This window comes from Ictidomys tridecemlineatus, chromosome 5, assembly GCF_052094955.1.
Source record: "Ictidomys tridecemlineatus isolate mIctTri1 chromosome 5, mIctTri1.hap1, whole genome shotgun sequence".
Classification (NCBI taxonomy): Eukaryota; Metazoa; Chordata; class Mammalia; order Rodentia; family Sciuridae; genus Ictidomys; species Ictidomys tridecemlineatus.
In genome coordinates, this window is record NC_135481.1 from 139,138,522 (window position 1) to 139,162,964 (window position 24,443).

The window sequence follows — 24,443 nt, forward strand, 5'->3', positions numbered from 1 at the left end:
TATTATCAGTCATCATCCGGCATTTGTTAGCGTCTTCCCTCCTTAATTATAAAGCCTGGGTGAAGGAGGATGCCTCTCATTCCCTAGCTGAAATAGAAGTCAAATACAGAAGTGGTGTGTTGGGAACTCTGTGACTCTAAGATACTGAACTCAATCATTCAGAGAGATTTGCAAATTCAAACTTGGAGGTTATAATACTTTCTTCACTTTGCAAAGGGAGTCAGGAAAATACTCTGCCCACTCACAGGGAATGAATTGATCTGAATAGACTTTATGAAGGATGCATTCATACAGCTTATCTTTCTGATTTAGTTGATAGTAGACAACTGGAGCATCATAGCATTGAGATGTAGTCTGAAGCCATGTTTGAGCTTAAGTGAAAAAGGTATTTGGATTGACTAGGGATGTCTGTCCTACCTCAGGGAAAGCAGGCCAGAAGAAGAGCATAATATCAGGAATTAACCACATATATATAACCCCTTATCCAATTCTGTGGGTTTTTCTTTCTCCTTTCTTTTTGATCCTTACCTAACTCCTATTTGCCCCTAAACTCACTCTAATGAAAATTACCAAGCATTTGACAAGTATAAAAATCATAACCAAGAACAACCTGAAAGTTAATAAACTACCATTTCTTTTCCTAAGGTTTAAATCATTTTGAGTTGAATTGCTCTTTTCGACTCTTCAAAAATAGTTGTTTGAGGGTACAAACTGTTCTCAAATGTGTTCAAAGACAAAACCAGCTAACTCTTCAGAAAGGAAGTTAAAGAACAGATAAAATACAAAGAAACGAATTTAAATTACTGAATTACACTAATATTGTCACCAACTAAGACCAAAAAAGACAATCTGCTCTTCCATATTTCTGTCAACACTCACGCTGAGGTCTAGATTTACGGGGTATACTTCAGTGCATCTTTACTGACTACAGTGAAAATAGTTTGCTTTACCTCCTTGTAGGTCATCTATATGTTAGAGACAATATTCAGTTATGTTTTTCCTTAAGCAGGTGTCTTGAACATATTCCAGGAACTGCAGGAGGCAATGGGTAAAAAAAAAAGTTGAATAAATTACGGTCCTTATTCTCTAAGAGGCCATACCATTTGTCAGCAGTGACAAATATGCAACTAAATAATGACAAGCCAGCTAACGGAGGCATACATAAAGCACCCAAAATAGATCTAAGTGAGAAAGGTAGGGACGTTTCCAGAGATGTGATGATATTTGGACTGGGGCTTGCAGAATAAGTATCATCTTTCAGATAAGGAAGGTGAAAAGGATCTTCTCAGCAGAGAAAAAGACTCAGGCAAAAAAACCTAAAGCGGGGAAGACAGGGCAGTCAAAAAGGAAGAGGATCATGTGTGGCTGATGCAAAGGGCTAAAGGTCATGGAAGAGGAATTTGGAAAAGCCGGCTGCTGTCAAACTGGCAACATCCCTCCTTATATATTTTGTTTAGGGATTGGGACTTTTCCTGGGGTCAGACATCCTCAACAATGGAGTCAGCATATCACTAGTGTCCTGTGACCACTAACGGAGCTTATTACGAAATCATTCATGAAGAGTGGAGGTGCAAATGCTTGCTTATGATAATATACACAGCACAAACTGCCCATCGCCTGCCCACCATCCTTCATCCCCTTTCTCCTAACTCCCAGATCTCTGATTTTGCAAGGATAGGAATTTGCCCAGATTGAAATATTCAGTTTCACAGCTCCTCTGGTAGGTAGGCAGAGCCAGCAACACAGCTGTGGTCTAAGAGATATAGCAGGGGGTGAATCTTTCTGGAAAGTAATGAAAAAGATGGTTTCACCAGACAAATGCCTACTTGTTTTTTGGGGTTGTTTTGGGTTTTTTTTTTGGTCTTTTGCTTTTCTTCTTCTTCCTGCCTTGCTCATAAATGTAATGTTTCCTGGTGAGGAAGCCAGCTTGAGAATCAAAGTCATATGCTAAGCATGGTGAGCATAAAGGAAGAAAGAACCAGTGTTCTTAATAAGTTCCTTAAGCATCTACACATACCTTCACTGGCTTCTTCAATATATCTGAATGTCTGAGAACAGTAAAACACTGTTTTGCTAGCCCATTGCAATCACGATTCTGTTACATCCTGTTAAACTCTAATCTAACATATGAATATAAGATCAAGTTTAAAATCATCCCAATGATAATAATACCACCTTTAACAGAAAACATTCAGATGTGCTTTCTGGATTGGAAATAAAATAGTGAAAAAGTGATTTGTAATAAGAATAACATTTGACATGTAGGTTCTAGAAAAGAACAGTTGAGAACCACTACTTCAAGAAAAAGGAATTGATGGTGGATTTTTATGAGAAAGACGTGCCAAAGACTGTGCTTCAGAAAAATAATTTTGACATTAATACAGATAGGACATTTGCCTAAAATCAGTCAGAGTTTGGCATAGTGGATTAAGGGACAATTTTTAGAGCCACATTTCCAGGATTCAAATTTCAGCTCTACCATCTTTTTTCTACCTGAGATTAGTTAGGTAAGTTTCTGAAGAAATTCAGCATTGAATTTTATCTTCAGCTGTCCAGGTTGCTATAACAAAACACCATAGACTATATTGTCTATAAACATAAGAAATTTACAGGTGGTTTTTTAAACAACGGTTCTGGGGCCTGCTAAAACCATCACGAAGGTGCCAACAGACTTGTTGTCTGGTGAAAGACCACTTCCAGCTTCCTATATGGCAATGTCCTCACATGGCAAAAGGAATAAAGGAGGTCTCCAGGATCCATTTTATAAGGGCACTAATCCCATTCATGATGGCTCCAACCCCCATGACCTACTCACCTCTCCAAGACGCTAATACCCCCTTTACTAGGAGTTTAGAACTTGAACATATGAAGTTTGAGAGAATACAAATATTCAACCTATAGTAGATTTGGTGTTCTTCATGCAAGACTAACAATTCACTACCTGAAACTTTATAAATAAGCATGTTGGGTAGTTATAAATAAGCATGTTCGGTAGGGAAGATACAAAATTAGTTAACTGAGCACAAGTGAAATTAAATAAAGGTCACCTTTCCTGCTGAGTCATTTGCTCACAGTCACTTCTGCTCCTTCCAAAGAAAACGGTATTGGCATTCAATAACATGCTTGTTTGGAAATAAGGAGACTTGATGATTTTGCACCCAACCAGTAGTCTATTTTCAGTTCTATAATTCCATACCACTCTCTTTGTGTTTTTTGAAATATACCATTTGAAACATATTGCATAACAATACTAATTGCTCCTAGCCTAGTAAGAAGAAATTTAAAAAAAATAAAAAACTAACTTAAGCTCTTGTAAATTTGTGATATCAACTGAACGTTCTCATTGTCTAGGCCAGTTGGCTTCCATTGCTTGATATACACAACACAAAGCAGTGCATTAGTCAGTAAGCCAAATGCAAGCTCTCAAACAGAGACACTGACAATGAGTTTCTTCCCTTTTTGGGGAGCCACATTGATAATATGCTAAACTGTAATACACCACAAAACCTAGCAAGCTGTTTTAGCATCCTGAAGAAACAAGCGAAGGAAACTGTGACTTCTAACAAAGACATAAGCAGCATTTCAGCCAGTTCTAGTTGGTTTTCCTCTTTTTCCCTCTGTGATTTAAGATAATTCTGCAGTCATATTGGTGAGTTAAAACTTATGGGATTATTCAGTTGTAGCAGCAAATGGTACTCCAGAGAACCTCTAATAGATAACATCTGTAAATAGTATGCAACACATGTACCATGGCTTTTTCTTTCCCCTTGTAATTAACAATTTCAGTCTTAGTAACTCATTTCTGCTTAAGGTTGGGCAAAAAGTATCAGTACTTACATTTATATTTTTTTCTATGCAATTCATAAAATCTTTTCCAGAAACCACCAAAATCTATGAGGGAGCCATGATTGGTTTATATCCTAGTTATATTAAAGTTACATATTGAATTTAAGTCAGTGGTAATGATATCTGTAAAGAGAAATTAGGAATGAGTATGAAATTGAATAATGCTTAAGAGATATCAAACTATAGGCCAATTAGAAGTTGAGTAAAAACTGAAGATATATGTGATAATATTGAGTACATGTGTACCCAATTGTATGACCATACTTTCATTTATTCCTTCTTTCTTTCAACAATATATATTAAACTCCTAGTGGAACTCCTCAGGGTAGGGCATATTTAAAGAGAAATAATGATTTTTCTTCCTGAGGGTGTGAATAATTGTCTGGTGGGAAAGACAGTCACACAAATAATTACCATCCAAGTGATCACAGACATTTGTCAAGATGTTTTCAAAGCACAGTGGAATACTCATATGACATTATTTATAATAACGCACACAACTGGAAATGACTTAAATGTTATGTTAGTCAGCTTTGCGTCACTGTGACCAAAATACCTGACCAGAACAACTTAGAGGAGGAAAACTTTATTCTCTGAGTTCATGGTTTCAGAGGTTCAGTCCATGGTCAGACAACTTTGGGCTTAAGATCACACAGAGGATCGTGGTAGAAGGGCAGAAGGGCATGTTGGAGGAAGGCTGTTCAGCTTATGTAGGAAAGAAAAGCAAAGGAGGAAGGAGCTGGGGAGACAAGATATAATCCCCAAACCCACCCCGGAGACCTAATTCCTCCAGCCACACAGCATGTGCCTATAGTTATCACCCAGTAAACCAATTCAAATTAGGTTAGAACTCTTATAATCTGATCATTTCACCCCTGACTATTTCTGCATTAACATAGGAGCTTTGTGGGGGGCACCCTGTATCTTAATCATAGCATGTGTGTATGCACAGGAAGATAGTTAACAAATTGATATATAAAACAGAATATTATTCAGCCATTAAAAACAAAACAAATCACTGGGCATGGTGGCACTTACCTGTAATCCCAGCAGTTGGGGAGACTGAGGCAGGAGGATCACAAATTTAAAGTCAGGTTCAGCAACTTAGTAAGGCCCTAAGCAGTTTAGCAAGAACCTGTCTCAAACTAAAAAATAAAAAGGGCTGAGGATAAGACTCAGTTTTTAAGCACCCAGGGTTCAATCCCTGGTACAAAAAATAAAAAAAATACATACCTATTTTTCTGTTGACACGGGAAGATGTGTGTGACAAACCAGTGAGTGAAAAAAATTAGGAAAGAGAAGTGCATTACAGAAAAATCCTGTTTGTGTGTAGTTAGAACATTCAATCACAGGTAACTATACATAGGGGTGCATCTGTGAGTGGAGATCATTAGGGCAATTTTTATTTTCCCCTAGAGATTGAACCTATTTGTGCTGTACCTCTGAGCTATATTTTTATTTTTTTGGGACAAGGTCTCCCTAAGTTGCTTAGGGCCTTGCTAAGTTGCTGAGTCTGGCCTCAATTTTGCAATCCTCCTGTCTCTGCCTCCTGAGTCGCTGGGATTACAGGTGCACACCACCACTCCCAGGCATCAGGGAAATTTTTATGCTTTCTTTATCTCACTGTGGAATGTTTGTGTCTTCAGAAAATAATAATCACTTACCAATTTTTATAAAGGCAAAATATTTTCAAATAGTATGATACCTCTGAAGAAGAGTAAAAAAATGAATTTCCACATAAGATTCTATGTTTGATCTAGTTCATCATATTTACACAATAGCTTCCAGGGGAATAAAAGAATGGAAATAGTAGTAGAAAAAAACCTAAATAGATCACATTTGCAAACTATTGAGGTGCTAAGGTACATAACCTTGAGGAAGAGCAGAGCGAAACTACAAAGCCAGATTGGCAGCTGCTTCTGCAGGCCTTTGAAACACATTCTGGAGTTAGAGACAATCTTGCAAGCTATGGAAGCACCGTGGAAAAGCATCATGCAGAAGTGTGATTAGACGGCACTTCTCTTGGAACTGAAGAGTCAGAGAGTGGAATTCAAAAGAAAAAGAAATCGTGAGGGGAGCAGATGGTGCCTTCCAGGTGAAGTCAGCTAGCATGAAGCTCAGCAAGCCTGGAAGAGAGGGTACCAAGGCAATCTGACTGAAGGATAATGGGGCGAGCATGGAGAGGAGAAAACAAGATTGGGAAGGAGATTCTGAGTGTTATCATTTAGATCTGAAGTGCCCCCAAGCCCATGTGTTAAAGGCTTGGTCTGCAGCAATGCCACTGGGATGAGTACAACCTGTAGGAGGCGGGGTCTTATGGGGAAGTTAGATCTCCAGGGGTGGGCCCTGAAAGGAGACATCTGAACCTCACCCTCTGTGCCTCTCTTTCTGCTTCCTAGATGCCGTGAGATGAGCAGCTGCCTCTGCCTCACCACCAGTCCAAGGCAATGGACCAACCAACCATGCACTGAAACCTCCGAAACTATGAGCCAAAATAAATGTTTTTTCTTCATAAATTGATTCTCTAAGTATTTTTTTCACAGTGACAGGAAGACTAACACTGAGAAAAGAGACTATTTTAAAAGAGATGTGGTAGGAAAATGTTTACACGTGATAGTATATAATTATGATAATGTGCCCACCAAAGGTGGCATGTAATGCTCTTTTTATTTTCTTTTTTTCCTGGTACTAGAGATTGAACCCACAGGAGCTTTTCCACTGTGCTATGTCCTCAAGCCTTTTTACTTTTTTTAGACAGAATCTCACTAAATTCCTAAGTTCTGGAGCTGCCCTCAACTTGTGATCCTTTTGCATCAGCCTCCCGAGTCACTAGGACTATGGGTGTCTACTACTGTGCCCACCTCACACTATGCATATTTTATTCAGTGTGTATTTATCATTTATCAATATGTCTTGGAACACTTTCCATACCAACATAAAAAGATTTTTCCCTTCTTTTTAAATATTATTGGGGTATACTTTTAAAAATTTTATAATTCTATGTCACAATTCAATGAATTTTAACACATAGATACAATACTGTAAAACTACATAACCCCATTTGACCAATTATCCCACTCCTCAGTTTACCCAAAGGACTTAAAATCATCATACTACAGTGATGCAGCCACATCAATGCTTATAGCAGCTCAGTTCACAGTAGATAAACTATGGAACCAATCTAGGTGCCCTTTCCACAAATAAATGGATAAAGAAAATGTGGCATATATACACAATGAAATATTATTCAGCCTTGAGGAAGAATGAAATTATGGATTTGCCGGTAACTGAACGGAGCTGGAGAATATTGTGCTTAGTGAAATAAGCCAATCGCAAACAACCAAAGGCCAAATGTTTTCTCTGACAAACAGATGCTAATTCACAATAAGTGGGTGGTAGCTAGGGAAGAACAGAGGTACTTTGGATTAGACAAAGGGGAGTGAAGGGAGGGGAGGGGCTCTGGGGGTAGGAAAGACAGTAGAATGAATCAGACATTATTACTCAATGTGCATATACGATTACACGACCTGTGTAACTCTATGTCATGTACAACCAAAAGAATGAGAGGTTATACTACCTTTATGTACGATGTGTCAAAATGCATTCTATTATCATGTGAAACTAATTAGAACAACAACAACAACAAATACAGTACCACATGACCATGATATAAAGGATCTTTATCATCCCCCAATTTTTCTCCTTCCCCTTTGCAGAAAATCTCCTCCGCTCCCCTCACCTCAACTCTAGCCTCTAGATCTGCTTATTGCCATTCTAGTGTGGTCTTGTCTGGAATTTTAATATAATTAGATCATATAGCACATAACATTTACTTCTAGCTTCTTTAACTTAATCCTTTTAAGGATCATCCATGTTGGTCCTTTTCAACAATGTACTGTATTCCAGTGTACCCCATAGCAGTAAATAGGCCATAATTTTTTTTCCTTTTATTTGTCAATAAGCATTTGAGTTTATTCAGTTTAGGGCTATCAAAAAGTGGTTATAATCATTTGTGTATTAGTCTTTCTTTTGGGTGACCACCTAGGAGTGGAACTGATGGATGTTATGGTAGATTGATATCATGGTATGTTATTATGAGTTGCTGCCAAATTATTTACCAAAGAATCTTCCATTCTGCCTGCCCACCAGCAGCATTTGAAAGTTTCAACTGATGCACATGTAGACTGACCCATGATATGGTTAAGAAAGGCACCCAACAAGGAATAAGTAAGATCTAATTTTCATTTTAAATTGCTTTTCCCTGGAGATTAATAATAAGGGGGATATTTTCTGTGCTTTTTGGCCACTTGCATATTTTCATTTGTGAAGTATTCCTTCAAATCTTTTGTCCATTTTTAAACTAGCTTCCTTTTCCTTAATATTGAGTTTTAAAAAATTATCAACTTTGAAGGGTTCTTTATATTTTCCAAATACAATTCCTTTACAGATATATACGTAGAACAGTCTTCTCCAAGTCTTTAGCTTACCTTTTTATTTTGTGTTTGGAAGCATGAAAGTTTTCAATTTTGATAAAATAAAATTTGTCTATTTTTTTCTTGTTTTCTTTTATAGTTTGGGTATTTTTATGCCCATTTAAAAAAATCTTTGCCTAACTCAATAACAATGATTTCTTCTGTAAGATTTATAGTCTAATTTAACACTAAGTTTATGTACATTAGGTCTTACAAATTTTTGATTATGTATGGTATGATGTAAGGGTTGAAATTCAAGTTTCCCCCTCATTTTGTCCTTTAGGATATTATATGCAATCAATCTTCTACAACTAACAACGGTTTCATTTTCTTTTTTTAAAGCATTGATTTTTCTTGGTTCTCAGATAAAAAAAAGATAATCTTACTTCCAGAGTATATTTGCTGATGTTAAGAGTCAGTTTGGGTTGTTACAATTAAGGAGATACGATGCTACTTTCATTTACTGAGAAGAGGCCCATGATGCTGACAAACCTTCTGCAATGCATAGGACTGTCTCCTACAGAAAATGATACCCTGGTTGCAAACATCAAAGTGGTGAGAGTGAAAAACTCCGGCTTCTTACACTGGTTAGTCCCTCTGGTACAATACTGAATAGGAGTGGTGATAGCGACAATCCTTCTCTTGTCCCTGATTTAGAATGAACACTATCAACATTTCAGCATTAGGCCTTTTGAAAGTACCCTTTATCAGATTAAGGAAGTTTCCTTCTATAACTGCTTCCTAACAGGATTTTAGTTCTGGAGATTGAACCCAGGACCTTACTCATAACAAGACATCCCTCTACCATGGGGCACATCCCCAGCCCCTTCCTAAGATACTTAAATCTTAAATTATGTCAGATTGCTTCAAGTGATTTCTTTCAGCGTCTATGGAGGATGGAGTTTTCTCCTTTTTCTGTTAATGCAGTGAGTTACATTGATTTCTTTATTTGTAATTCCTTTACAGAAATTTTTGGATGTACACAAACATATTTATCACTCAGCTACAATTATCAGTTCACAGTCCTCTTATTTTTCATTTATGCTCCCACCTACTCACCACCTTTCACAAAATTACTTAAAAACGTATCTCAGACATCATTTCGTTTCAACATTGCCCATTTTTTATGTAATTCCAGATTTTGTTTTTTCTTTAGGTTACTTGCATCTATGTCTCATGAGAGAAATAGGCCTAAAATTTTTCTTTTTGACCATATTCTTGTCAGACTTAGATATCAATGTTAGGATAAGCTGGAAAGCATTATCTCTTTTTTTCTTTTCTGTGAGAGATTTTTAAAAATTGGACTATATCTTCCTTAGATACATAACAAAACTCTGACTAAGCCATCTGGGGCTAGGATTTTTGTCAGATGGCTTTAATAGTACCCCAATTTATATAATAATAATCCAAAGTATTTAAAAGTGCATTCAAATTATGTGTGAAATTCAACTATTTAGATTTTCTATCTTATCTTTTGTTAGTTTGGTAATTACAAAGCATTTTGTTCTAATTTTCAAATTTGCTGGCATAAAGTTGTCTTCAAGCCCCTCTTATTACACTTAAGAGTCTCCAGTAATATCCTTTATTTTTATTTCTGACATGAATTTTTTTAATCAGCCTCAAAAGTATCAGTTCACTTTTATTCATTTCTAAGAACCAATGCTTCTTTCTTGATTTTCTTTATTTTACAAGTGTTTGATCTCCCATTAATTTCTGTTCCTAATTTTAATTTGTCCTTCCTTGCATTTTTTTTGGAGGGGGATATTATTGCTGTCCCTGTACAAAACACCTAAGGTGGAATTTAGAGCATTGGTCCAGCCTATGATGAAATTTTACAGATGCTATCCACAGGGTAAAAAAATTGTCAAGAATATTGTTGGGTGCAATATTCCACTAATTGGGTCAAGTCAGCGAGTTGTGCTGTTGCTAATTTATGTAACCTTTTAAATAACTTATAATAATAAATTAAAATAATTCAAAAATAATATATAAATGTATGATTATATATAAAAATGTATAATTTTATTATATATATATATATATATATATATATATGCATGCCCTGGGGATTGAACCCAGGATCACTTGACCCTTATTTCTACATTATTATTGACATTATGTCTGCTTGTTCTATGAATTACTGAGTCATATAAATGGAAAATCTCCAAAGATGATAGTGAATTTGTCTGCTTCTTTCTGTATTGTTGTTAATTTATTTATTTTAAGGCTGTGTGATTAATTGCATACAAGGTTAGCATTCTTATATTTCCTGATTAACTAAATTTTTATCATTATATCTCTTCTTCAATTAAGGCATTTTGCCTTAAGATCTCCTTTGTCTGTATTAACATAGCTAGTCTCTTTTAAGTTGTTAGTTACAATGTGTATCTTTTTTTCAACTCTTGGTTTTCAAATTTTTCAACAGGTATTTGTCTCTCAAATCCCCCATATAGTTGGACATTGTATTTTATCCAGTCTGACATTATTTTATTGTCTTTCAACTGGAGCATTTAGTCAATTTATATTTGTTGTAATTGATGACATATGTGGGTTTAATGCTATCATTTTATTATTTGCTCTCTGTTTGTCCTACATGTTATGTGATTGATTTTCTTTCTTTTCTTTATTTCATTTGGATTGATTAGAGAGATTTTTTTTAACTCCAAAATGTTCCTTTCTCTCCTTTATTAGCATAGCAGATATACATCTTTTTTATTCTTCTTTAGTTGGTTATTTTAGAAATTACAAGATCATCTTTGGCTTATCATAGTATAATATAATCTACTTCATTATAACTTATACTATATACCTTAAAATCCATAAGACATTTACATTTATTTTGTTATAAAATCAATATTAATTTAGATTAAAGCACATATTTTTTCCTTTAATTACTCTTCTCTCCTAACTACATCTACAAAAATCTCTCAAGTTTCATTTTCCTTCTGTCTGAAAAATTACTATTTCTGCCATGTGATTCTTTTTGCAATGAATACTCTCACTTTTTGTTTATCTGAAAATGAGCTGATTTTGTCTTGTTTTTAAAAATATTTTTGCAAGACATAAAATCATATCTCTTCTGCTAAAGAACTCTCTACTTTCCAATTCTCTCCATGTTCCTTCCTTTGGTATCCTGCAAAAATTTGTTTTCAACAGCCCTTAAAGTACATAGAACTTTCTCTTTGATTTTACTAAAATAAGCACATGTATTAGCTTTTTCTGGGGTGTGTGTGTGTATGTGTGTGTGTGTGTGTGTCCTCCATATTTTTTTATGTGGGCATTATAGTTACTGTGGGTATGTGTTTTACATATTTTCCAAGAGAAGAAAATTTTCAATGGAATTTCCAAATTCTTGCACTTTCTTACACTTTAGTATTTTCTGTTGATTCTCTTGAAATTTCCAAGGAGACAATCCTAACAAGTACAAATAATGAGATATTTCTTTCTCTTCAAAGGTTACATTGATTATTCCTGATAAAGATCTAATTTTTTGGACTGTCTCCAATACTGCAAACTAAAAACTCTTTTAGATCCATGCAATGTTACAACTGGTGGATATCTGACACATTAGCAAATGACGCTGGCTAGCTCTGCTGAAACACGTGGGGTCACATGTGAACACACTTATGACAGTTTTATAGCACCTTGCCCACAGTGGGACTTTGCACCTACATTATTCTTTCAGTACTTCAGTAAGTCTGTGAAGTAGGACAGACATTCTCTTCTTGTTTATAAGGCTTGAAAGGAGAGAAAGAATGGGCTAAACATGGGTGTTCTGAATCCCAATTCAATGTTCTTTTCATTTTGTCATGTATAATTCCGTGTGTGTATATTGAAGAGGAAGGCTGAAATGAATCCTGTTGGAACAAAACGTGATATATTGAGGTGAAAAAAAGCATCACACAGATTATGAATCAGCAGATGGGTTTGAGGTCTGGCTGTACCTCTCACTAGTTGAATGGATTTGAAAAAATTAAAATCTTATGAAATTTCAGATCCTTTACAGCACCAAATTCCATGATTATCAGTGTCATTGTGAAATATGGTAGATAAAAATTAAAATGTTTAGCCAACTGTTTCAGTGCTGCTTGATTCCATTATATTCTTCTTTATTCTTGCAATAGAACTGCAAATGAGGAGTAATTACAGTAGAAGAAAAGAGAAAGTGTAGGTAACCACTACTAATAATCAACTTAGATGAGATGGGGCACATTCACTGAGGTCTGGCTGTAGACCTAATGATGACCTTTAGAACAATCAAGTGTGCCATGGATCTGTCACTGTTCCTCACCTCTGGGGCGAGATTCCTTCCCAAGTGAGCAGGATCTGTCTGCTCACCTGCCCTCTTCAGAATTTCTCAAGTTATGATTATTCTGACCCATAAACCTTGAGAATACTAAGTAGAGTAGTTTGGAAACTCCAAACTGGGAGCCTTGGTGGTTGATTCCAATGCTGAGTTATATTAAGTTCACATCAAATGGCAAATGGCTGATCTTCATTGAGAGACAAGTGGCCCAGAATCTGTTTCTCCCAGAACTTTGTGCTCTTCCGTCCAAATCCAGAAGAATGTCCTGCACTACCACAGGATGATAGGGAGCCCGAGAAGCTCTGAATCCTCCTGCGAGGAGTTTTCTTCATTTCCACCAAAGAGATGTGGGGGAGCATGCAGTGACAGAGAAGGGGAAAAGAGGTTTCTCATGGCCCGCTGACCTCCCTGGGGATTCCTGAGGGCCACAAAGAAAAGGCCAAGGAGGCAAAGGCTGGCCATGGGCCCCGTTGTAACTGATGAGCTGTGACAACTGACTGAGGGATCCTGGCCATCCTATTGAAGGCCGACAGTCTTTTCCATAACTCTTTCAAATTTTTCACCAATTACAAGTAATACAGAAAAGAAGAAAAATTTAAGGTAAAGTGTTTCCTACTAGTATTCAGGACCCCCTATAATATTTTCTCTCAAAATATGTCCCCCATTCTCCTTTAGTTCATGCCTATGACCTCTTCCTCACCATTTGTCCACACACACAGCAGCAGTCCAAGCAACCTAAAAACAAACATAAAAACACAAATCTGCAGAGACTAATCCACAGAGTTACAACTATCTTATATTTGATAAAGGGGCTAAAAGCATGCAATGGAGGAAGGATAGCATCTTCAACAAATGGTGCTGGGAAAACTGGAAATCCATATGCAACAAAATGAAATTGAATCCCTTCCTCTCGCCATGCACAAAAGTTAACTCAAAATGGATCAAGGAGCTTGACATCAAATCAGAGACTCTGCATCTGATAGAAGAAAAAGTTGGCTCTGATCTACATATTGTGGGGTAGGGCTCCAAATTCCTTAATAGGACACCCATAGCACAAGAGTTAATAGCAAGAATCAACAAATGGGACTTAAACTAAAAAGGGTTTTCACAGCAAGAGAAACAATAAGAGAGGTAAATAGGGAGCCTACATCCTGGGAACAAATTTTTACTCCTCACACTTTAGCTAGAGCCCTAATATCCAGAATATACAAAGAACTCAAAAAATTAAACAATAAGATAACAAATAACCCAATCAACAAATGGGCCAAGGACCTGAATAGACACTTCTCAGAGGAGGACATACAATCAATCAACAAGTATATGAAAAAATGCTCACCATCTCTAGCAATCAGAGAAATGCAAATTAAAACCACCCTAAGATACCATCTCACTCCAGTAAGATTGGCAGCCATTATGAAGTCAAACAACAACAAGTGCTGGTGAGGATGTGGGGAAAAGGGTACACTTGTAGATTGCTGGTGGGGCTGCAAATTGGTGCAGCCAATTTGGAAAAAAGTATGGAGATTCCTTGGAAAGCTGGGAATGGAACCACCATTTGACCCAGCTATTCCCCTTCTTGGACTATTCCCTAAAGACCTTAAAAGAGTGTACTATAGGGATACTGCTACAACGATGTTCATAGCAGCACAATTCACAATAGCTAGACTGTGGAACCAATCTAGATGCCCTTCAATAGATGAATGGATTAAAAAAAATGTGGCATTTGTACACAATGGAGTATTACTCTGCACTAAAAAATGACAAAATCATGACATTTGCAGGAAAATGGATGGCACTAGAGAAGATTATGCTAAGTGAAGCTATCCAATCCCTAAAAAACAAATGCCAAATGACATCTTTGATATAAGGAGAGCAACTAAGAACAGAATAGGGAGGAAGAGCATGAGAAGAAGATCACCATTAAACAGGGACAAGAGGGGGGAGGGAAAGAGAGAGAGAAGGGAAATTGCATGGAAATGGAAGGAGACCCTCAGGGTTATACAAAATTACAAATAAGAGGAAGTGAAGGGAAAGGGGAAAAAACAAGAGAGAGAAATGAATTACAGTAGATGGGGTAGAGAGAGAAGATGGGAGGAGAGGGGAGGGGAGGGGGGATAGTAGAGGATAGGAAAGGCAGCAGAATACAACAGACACTAGTGTGGCAGTATGTAAAAAAGTGGATATAGAACCGATGTGATTCTGCAGTATGTATACGGGGTAAAAATGGGAGTTCATAATCTGCTTGAATCAAATGTACGAAATATGATATGTCAAGAGCTTTGTAATATTTTGAACAACCAATAATAATAAAAAAACATTAAAAAAACCACAAATCTGACTGCATTGCCTTCCACACAACCAACTACAGGGAAGTCTACACTCATTAGAGTGACCTCACTGAAAATCCCCACTGTCTAGTCCCCATCCATCTGTCTAGCCTTAGCTCCTATCACTCTAGATATTCTTTACTTTGCTTTTTGTTGTACCCAGAGCACACCATGTCTTTTACCTGTCATTCACAGTTGCCTGCCTGGCAAACTTTTACTGCCCTTCACTCTTGAGCATTTCATGACTCTTCCAGGCAGGGACAGCAGCTCCCTTCTCCTAGGTCCCACGCCACATCCATGCATCTGTACAGAATTCACTATGTGGGCTTGCAATCCATTTTCACATTTGGTCTCCTTTACTACCCTGCATCTTACTTCTCTTTTCCAGAAGCTGAGCATATTGGCATCATTCAGAGAATGGCTGCCGAGTAGATGACCATACTTACTCATAATTAGCTGCTGTAACTCATGTCTTCAAGCCCGGTTATGCCATAGCATCTATGCTCATATTTGCATTTCATCATTCAAAGCTTTTTGAGCTTTCATTTTGCACCAGATCTATGATGGGAACTAGAACTATAAGGATCAAATTCTCACAAAGAGTTTACTTTCAGTGGCAAAGGCAAAGAGTAACTTCATGGAGGTGCTATAAAGAAAAATAAGGCAGAGAGAGGCAATGGAACATGACCAGAGAGGGTGGATATCACTTTAGAAAAGAGGGCTGAGGAGTTGGCATCTAAGCAGAGATCTTTCTGTACTGGGAAAATCAGTTGGTTCACGATATAGAATACATTTAAATGGGGCTGGAATCAAGTACTTGAGGAAGATGGAGCATTTACAAGGGTCATGATCCAGTTGGCACTTTTGCTCCCTTTCAGATAGGTTTCCATATCACACCCAAAGTAATGTCTTAAAAAAAAGTCAAGATAGGGCAACCAGTTAGGTTCCTAATACAGGTCAGTAACACATTGTCCTGTGTATCAGATGTTAAAGTGATATGGAAGACATATCACTTTAAAGCAATTGCCCTGAATAGTGATCACTGATCAAAATCTTATACTTTTTGTGACCTGGGGAAAGTGTCCATCTATGAAGTAGCAGATTATTTAATACATATTGAATATCCTCTGTGTTCCAAAGACCACACCAAACACCACAGATAATAAGAAGTATAACAGTCCCTGTCCTCAAGGAATTCCCAGTTTTCCCAGGAGAAGTCTATAGGTATTTATGGGGATTTTTTTTTAATAGAGCTGTTTAGAATCACCTAGTACAGTGTTTCCCAAACTGCAATGTGTATGTACATCCTCTGGAGAGCTCATTAAAATGCAGATTCTGTTCCAGCAAGTCTTGGGTAAAAGCTTAGACTATGTTTCTACAAGGCTCCCAGATGGTGCCAAAAGGGCTGACAAGAGGAATCACGATTTTGAGTAGCAAGGCTTTCCCTAGTCAGTGGAGGTACAGTGCAAGGCACTCAGGTAGTTTTTTCTAGTAGCCACTTGAAAGAAAGAAAGAAAGAAAGAAAGAAAGAAAGAAAGAAAGAAAGAAAGAAAGAAAGAAAGAAAGAAAGAAAGAAAGAAAGAAAGAAAGAAAGAAAGAAAGAAAGAAAGAAAGAAAGAAAGAAAGAAAGAAAGAAATAAATCAGTTTTGGTAACACATTTGATTTATGAAATATAATAGACCCCAAATATTACTATTTCAATCTTTAGTCAATATGAGAAATGATTAATGAGATACTTTACACATTTTGTACTAAGACATTAGAAGTGTGGTATGTAAATTACACTTGCAGCACATCTCAATTTGTACAGACCAGTCTTAATTGTTAAATAACTTTATGTGATGGCTAACTACATTGAACACCGAGAACTAGGCCCTCTATCAGGCCTATAACAGAAACTCTTCACCACACTTAATAGTAACTTTATTATACAACAATGGAATATAGTTGAGACATGAGAAAAAAAATGAATATAAGAATAAGGCTTTTCCCTCCAAACAAAACATTCTGTTCCACTGCCTTATTTCTCATGAAACAATCCAATTTCCAAATACTAGAAACTCACATTTCTTTGCAAAGGGTAATTTTGCCTTCTTATTTTGTAGCCTTCTGTCTGAACTATAAGAAAGTGGGCTCACATAATGTGTATAAATGAAAAGAAAATCAGTGAATCTATTCCTGGGCAATTTTCAGATAACCAAGAGGAAGTGGTGTAATCGTGGCTGAGATAACAGTTTTAGACTCTGCATAAATATGAGAAAATTCATCTGCATTTCCTCATCTGCGTCAAACTGTACAGATTTTTTGGAGATTGTGTTATATTATATTATGCTGGAAATAAAAAATAATACATCTGTGCTATAATGATACATAATATACACAGCATAATAATATAGTATTTGGATTGGGTTTGAGAAATTTACTACACACAGAAACAACAGTCACTTGGGAGAAGTGTATAATCGCATCAGGAAAATTGCAGACAGATGCTGTGCACCCACCCCCATCAATGAATCAGCTGATCTCAGTTAGGGATGCATGCAACTATGCCTTAGACCTGCTGGCTCACTTGTATCCCATGATACTGGCTCCTCTGCCCCCACATCTTTCTAGTAGTTAATTTCTCAAGTTCCAAGGGAGCCCAGGAAGGTTCTTGACACCTATAGCCTACTAAAGATGGAACTGAGTCACTACTGGCTATCTCTGAAGGAGTGTCTTATGAAGATATGGCCAAAGCTAAGGCAGTCTCTTTCCAGAACCCCTGGCCTGAGCACTCTCAAACAGAGTTCATCTGAATTGCAGTAACTGATAGAAACAGAACCAAAATGAGGCAGGAAGGGGACCTTTGCATGTTCTATACATGCTCGTCGAGCACACCCCACCCTGTTACCCTCTATTACATTTCACCAAGCTTAGGCTCATTTTAAGGCACTGAAGGATATGAAGCTTGAAGAGAAGAGAAAGGTATTGACTTCATTCAGAAAACTTTGAAATCAATCCTAATAAATAATTTTACTCTCAGGTCACATGCTATTTCTTATGCTGCCATTTCCCATATTACATGCCCCAAACAAAAGATACTTGCACAAGAAAAGGATGCAAAGTCCTTGAGGAAATCCCAAAGACAGAGTTTGCTCTGAAAGGAAAGTCTCAACCCCTCTAAGTGTCACTGGAGCTGCTCTGGCAACTTTGTTGCAGGATATTATCCATCAGTGGCCAAGGACAGGGAAAAGAAGAAGGAGGTGAAGAAAACAAGAACTCACGTGCAATTGCTTTTTTAAAAATAATCAAATAGGATGAGTCTTTTTTACAAACTGAAAGCTGTTCTCTTTAGTGCAGCATTGTTCAGGAATCTTAGTCTTCCCTCAAGCCCTCTCCAGTTCCAGCTATTCAGATAGCAGAAGAACCACCAAGTGAGAGCAGCACCATTGAATAAATCATGGTCCTGAGTCCTAGGGACCAATCAGGTAGGAGGAGAAAATTTAAGAGTCTGAAGCCCAAAAACATATGTCACCACCTGACACCACAGCAAAGCAGTTTAAAACTGACACCATGCCAGGAAATTTCAATAGCTGCGTTACCTGCTTTGAGAAATGGAAATTTTTGCTCTTGCAACACTTGGCATAGTACAGGTTATTTGGGCAAAGTCTAGAGGTTAAAGAATGGAGGAAAGTAAGCAGTAGGAAAATAACCTCTTTACTTAGTTACTCCACACACACAACCCAGAACTGTTATGGGCATGTGTTGGTTTACATGGAGATGCTGTATTTTAGAATTTAGACTGAGCTGCTTGCTGATTTATAGTAAGAGATGGAAGGAGGGAGTGAGGGAAGGAGTAAGAGAAAAATAAAAAGAAAGGAATAAGAATCATTATTATTGCTGCCGTTGCAACAAAATGACTCCGGTGGTGGTGTCCTGCCAGTTCCTCACTTGCACACCCTGACAAGGGTATTTCAGATTCCCAGTTGCTTGGCAACCTGCCTTTTATGTTGAAGTCATTTGAATGTATTCACCTTCTAAATTAGGTATATTCACAGATGACTGGGCAACAAGAAAGAGCCCTGGCAGGCGGTGATCTCCTAGGATGTGTGGGGCCAGCAGAGTACACGGAGAGTGGGTCTGATCAGAGAGCCTGATGGAGAACATTAGTGACGCATTTAGGCCTGAAAATGGGAAACTGAGACCCACACTCAAAGACTTCCACTGCTTCCAAACCAGGCTCCTGCCGGGATCAAAGACTTTTCTGGGCTTCTCTTTTCAACATCTAATTCTGCCTTTCTGAAACCCTCCTGGAGGTGTGTGTGAAATAGTAGCAGCCTGAGACAACAGGTCAGAGGCCTGACCCTCTGCAGTTGCAAAGCACCCCCACCCTTCAAGTCAATTCATCTGGAAAGAGGGAGGAATCACCAGACAGCCACAACACAGAGTCACCCCACATCCAGAGAATTACCATGTCGTCATTTCTGCCTCCCGAATGCCTTGCAGATATTTATCAAATTGTTCCTTCAAAATATCCAATAGGTACCCACTCCCTTAGGGTACATTAAGACTTCCTGGGTTTCAATGCTTTTCATGATCTGCCTTCCCCATGGGGACATTCACACCCCACTGGCACCTCCATGCATCCATACAGTCCAGTAGTCCCCCACCTCCAGATCCAGCTTCACTTTCCACGGTGGTCAACAGACAGTCCAAAAACATTAAAAGGAAAATTCCAGAAATTAATGATTCATAAGTTTTAACTACCTTTATGATTTCTTATTTATTGATTGATTACAGAATTTTTGGTATACTTTTCTATTTTATTATTAGTTGTTGTTTTTGAATTCTTTACTGTGCCTAATATATAAATTAAACCTTAGGTATGTATGCATAGGAAAAAACATAGCTTATACAGGGCCCCATGCAATTCACAAATTGCAGATATCCACTGGGTGTCTTGGGACATCTCTCCCATGGGTAAAGGTAAATTACTATATAATCTGTAGTCTCCTGCCTCATATGCAATGCCATATCTTTGCACAGGTTCTCCTTCTTCTGGAATTGTTTCTCAGGTCTTCTTGCCTCAAGGAACCCCATTGGATGTTAAGTTTAGCTCAGGTTTCACCCATTATAAGACAGCCTCACTTCTTACCTCCTGAAGGAGTAAAGTGCTCCCAAATCCTTGATCGTATGCTATCTGGCATATATTTCTACCATATCATAAACCATTTCAGGGCACCCTGGATTGCACTTCTGGATTTTCATATCTGTCTCTACCTGGAACAAGTAAGAAGGACATGCAGAGTCTTACACCTTTTCAGTCCCTTAGTCATAGTGCTTAGGACCAACATACATTGTAAGACTCAAAAAAAAAAAAAAAAAACATTTGAGATTTGGAAGGAAAAAAAAAGGCTCTGAAACCTGAAAAGAAACCATTAAGTTGAAATAAAGGTTTAATTGTCCAAAACATGGAATATTATGTCAACTTCATTAATTGTTAAATTAAGTATTCATAAAATTTTCATTTCCTTTGGAAACAATTTGTAGGTAAGATTTCTATACTTAGCAAGAATTCCAGATTACAAAAAATGATGGCTAAAAAAAAAAAATTATGACCACCCATAAATTATCACATGTAGTCAACTAACTGAAAGGCAAACATGAAATTAATTCAAATGTAATAACTTTAAAAAGATAGTCAATATAGAATATGCTTGCTTTTTATTGAGTTTAATATGATATACTATAAGGCCTGCAAATCTCCATATGCCTCAGGTCTATAAAGATCTTAAAAGGGCCATGAGTATGTGTTTTTAATTCAATTTTGCTTTCCCAGGAATTAGTCCCCAGCCCAAGGACTGGTACAGCATACTCACACTATCACAAAAAAAATGTGGGTGTGCTGTACCAGTCCTTGTGCTGGGGAAAATGTGAATTAGGACAACAAGGACTAGTAAGGGAGATATAGACCCTTACACTAGGCACCAAAAGCAAGAATTTTAAAAGTCCTATAGTGCAGCCAATTAAGAGACAGGGCATGGAGCAGAACACATGAGGATGAGCAGCCTTAAAAGCACCCACTTTTTAAAAAGTAGAAGCCTGCTAAAAGATTTTTTTGTTTTGTTTTTGTTTTTTGGTATCAGAGATTGAATCCAGGGGCACTTAACCACTGAGCCACCTCCCTAGCCCTTTTTTTTGCATTTTATTTAGAGACAGGGTCTTGCTAAATTGCTTAGGGTCTCACAAATTGCTGAGGCTCCTTGAACTTGCCATTGATCCTCCTCCCTCAGCCTCCCAAGCCACTGGGATCCTGCACTACTGTGCTCAGCATAAAATAGATTTCTAAACCATGCATGTACATAACTGGGATTATAAACTAATAGGAAGTTGATGAAATAAAGCTTACTTTTTCTGCTTCAGAAACTGAATAAAAAAGTACAAACACCAAAGGAACAGAGAGAAAGATCCAGACAGACAGATTGAAAGGAGGGAGAGAAAGAAGAGAGAAGAAAGGGAGGGAGAGGACTACATGCCCAAAGGCTGAAGATTGCATCGTGTGAGCATCTTAGGTCATCAGTTTTTCCTGAGCAGTATATAGATTTAAAAGTCCCTAGGAGGTCATTTAATATATGCCAAGTGACATCCACTAGTGCCTTGGTTTAAAACAATCCCCTAAGCCAAGCCAGAGAATTGGGCCAGAGGTAGGCCCTACAGATTGCATATAAATGGATATTTTATAAATCAAGTCATCATTTAAATTTACTTTGAGAGCTCTCAATTTGAAGCACCTGCTATGAATCTTTTTGAAAAGTTAGAATCCTCCAGTTGTTTTTGAAGCGAGACACAGTCAAAGGATAAGGCTTTCCTGCAAAGCATTTGAACACAGCTCTGAAGCTGTGTGAAGGAAGCAAATAAATTGTGTTCCCATCAATATGTCTTGTGTCAGTGGGGTCTATGGCCTCAGACGGGATTAGAACCTCAGCTCTGCACCCTGTCATGGTGCATCACTGCATTATCGTAGTTCCCTATTACTCACAGTTTTGCTTTCTGCAGTTTCAGTGACCAGAATCTACAAATATTACTTGTCTTGACTTTTCAAGAGGAAGAAACTACAATTCATACTAGTTTGATTGCAGTAAATTGTTATAGTTGTTCTCAATTTTATTATTGTTGTTATTCTCTTAATGTACCTTTTATAAATCAAAGTTTATCATAGAAAATATACAGTATACTACAGGGACACAGCTACATCAATGTTTATAGTAGCACAATTCACAATAGCTAAACTGTGGAACCAACCTTAGATGCCTTTCAATAGATGAATGCATAAAAATAATGTGCCATAGATACAAAATGGAGTATTTACTCAGCAACGAAAGAGAATAAAATCATGGCATTTGCAGGTAAATGGGTGGAGTTAGAGAAGATAATGCTAAGTGAAGTTAGCCAATCCCAAAAAACTAAATGCTGTATGTTTTCTTTGATATAAGGAGGTGATTCATAGTGGTATAGGGAGAGGGAGCATGGGAGGAATAGAAGAGCTCTAGATAGAGCAGAGGGGTTGAAGGGGAAGGGAGGGGGCATGGGGTTATAAATGATGGTGGAATGTGATGATCATTATTATCCAAAGTACATGTATGAAGACACAAATTGGTGTCAACATACTTAATATTCAACCAGAGATATGAAAAATTGTGCTCTATATGGGTAATAAGTATTGTAATGCATTCCGCTATCATATATAAAAAACATAAATTTAAAAAAATAAAAAATATATATATGTACAGGAGAAAACAAAACATGTATAGTATTTTCTACTATCCATGGTTTCAAGCATCAGTAGGGTTATTGAAATATATCCCTCTTTGATAAGGGGGAATTACTATACCCTGAGCTTCAGGGTATTATTTATAAAAAAAAAAGGGGGGGAGGGATAATGATACCTATCTCTTTGGATTGTTGTTGAATTAAATATGATAATTCATGTAAGGCATTTAGCAAAGTATATGGCACACATTACTCAATAAATTTAATTAATTATGTTGTATAATTACTTAACATTAGTTTTAAAGAGCATTATTATTGTTCAGACCATAATAAGTCAAAAGAATGAATGAATGATTGATGTAGCCACATATAATCTGTAGGAGAGCCAACCATTCTAATTTGACTTAAAAAAAAAGTTTTCTCTGGCAGGTTGGGAGGCTGAGGCAGGAGGATTGTAGTTCAAAGCCAACCTCATCAACTTAGAGAGGCTCTAAGCAACTTAGCGGGACCTATCTCAAAATAAAATTATAAAAAGGGGTAGGGATGTGGATCAGTGGTTAAACACCCCTTAATTCCATCTCTGGCACCAAAAAAATGTTTTCTCTAAAATATAAAAATATAGAAAAATGGGAATAGAGAAGACTAGATGTTATTGTATTAATTAATGAGATAATATATTCTGCTCCAGGTGTATCTGTATCATGGTTAAGAACAAGGATTTTCAGGCACTCAAATAGACTGAGATCTGAACTAGAGTGAACACCACCTTGGTTTGCTCAGCACAGTTCAGGTTTCAGCACTGATAGTCTATGTCCACAGAAGCCCTCAGTACTGGGCAAACCAGGACCTCTACAACTGTAAACCTTAGCTCTGCCACTGAATTTGACCTTGCATAAGTTGTTTACAGTCCGTTTCAATTTCTTCTGCTGTGAAGTGGGTGTAATGATCATCATCATCATCCTACTTATTTATATTGTTGTGAGAATTAAAAGAGATGATGCCAAAGAGCTTGGCCTGGCTACATACAGTAGCAAGTGCTCACTGTATGATAACTATTTGTAAGCCCCTGTGAAATCAGCAATTCTCTCAAAATAGCCCAGATACAAGTTCAAACTACTCAGCACTTATGTGAAACATAAGGGTTGGCAGGGCTGTTGCATTTCCCTCTGTTCTGGGGAGATGACATGTTCTCTAGAAGACAGTTAGCTGAGGACAGACCCCCAAAAGAATTAGGTAAGAGGAGGAGGCTGATGGGAAGGGAAAGAATTTCCACTGACAAAGAAATATCTTCCATGGTAATCAGCATTGACGGGAAAAGGAAATAAGGGGAATTTATGTGACAGTTTAATAGGGTTTTGTGAAATATGATATTATTTTAAAGTTTGCCTGAATAAGGCAGACAGCACATTAAGGTGACTCCGGCTCTAAAAAGATGATGATACTGTATTTTACACCCTGAAGTTTGCCCCTTTATTTCGTGGCTGTATTATGCATAGGGTTATGTATTTTATTGCACAAGCATACAATACACACAGTGCTGTGACCCATTTAGATGCAAAGTCTGTCCACAGGCAAAGTGAAATGTGAAGCCTAGGGTTGTAATGCCGGGATGTTACACTAGAACTCTAATTCCCCACCCAGCAACAAAGATCTATTCTATTTTTCCCCACCATTGTTACTTTCTCAGTGGTCTCTATCTTACCATGGGAAGGAGGAAAGGCCTATGGCAGGAGATATAGCTC

General features: G+C 37.4%; 1 protein-coding gene across 2 annotated transcripts in view; it reads right to left on the minus strand.

Moving 5' to 3' along the window:
• The window catches only part of Agbl1 (AGBL carboxypeptidase 1), a 704,812-nt gene that overhangs the window by 476,630 nt on the left and 203,739 nt on the right, over positions 1-24,443 (minus strand). The window lies entirely within an intron of this gene.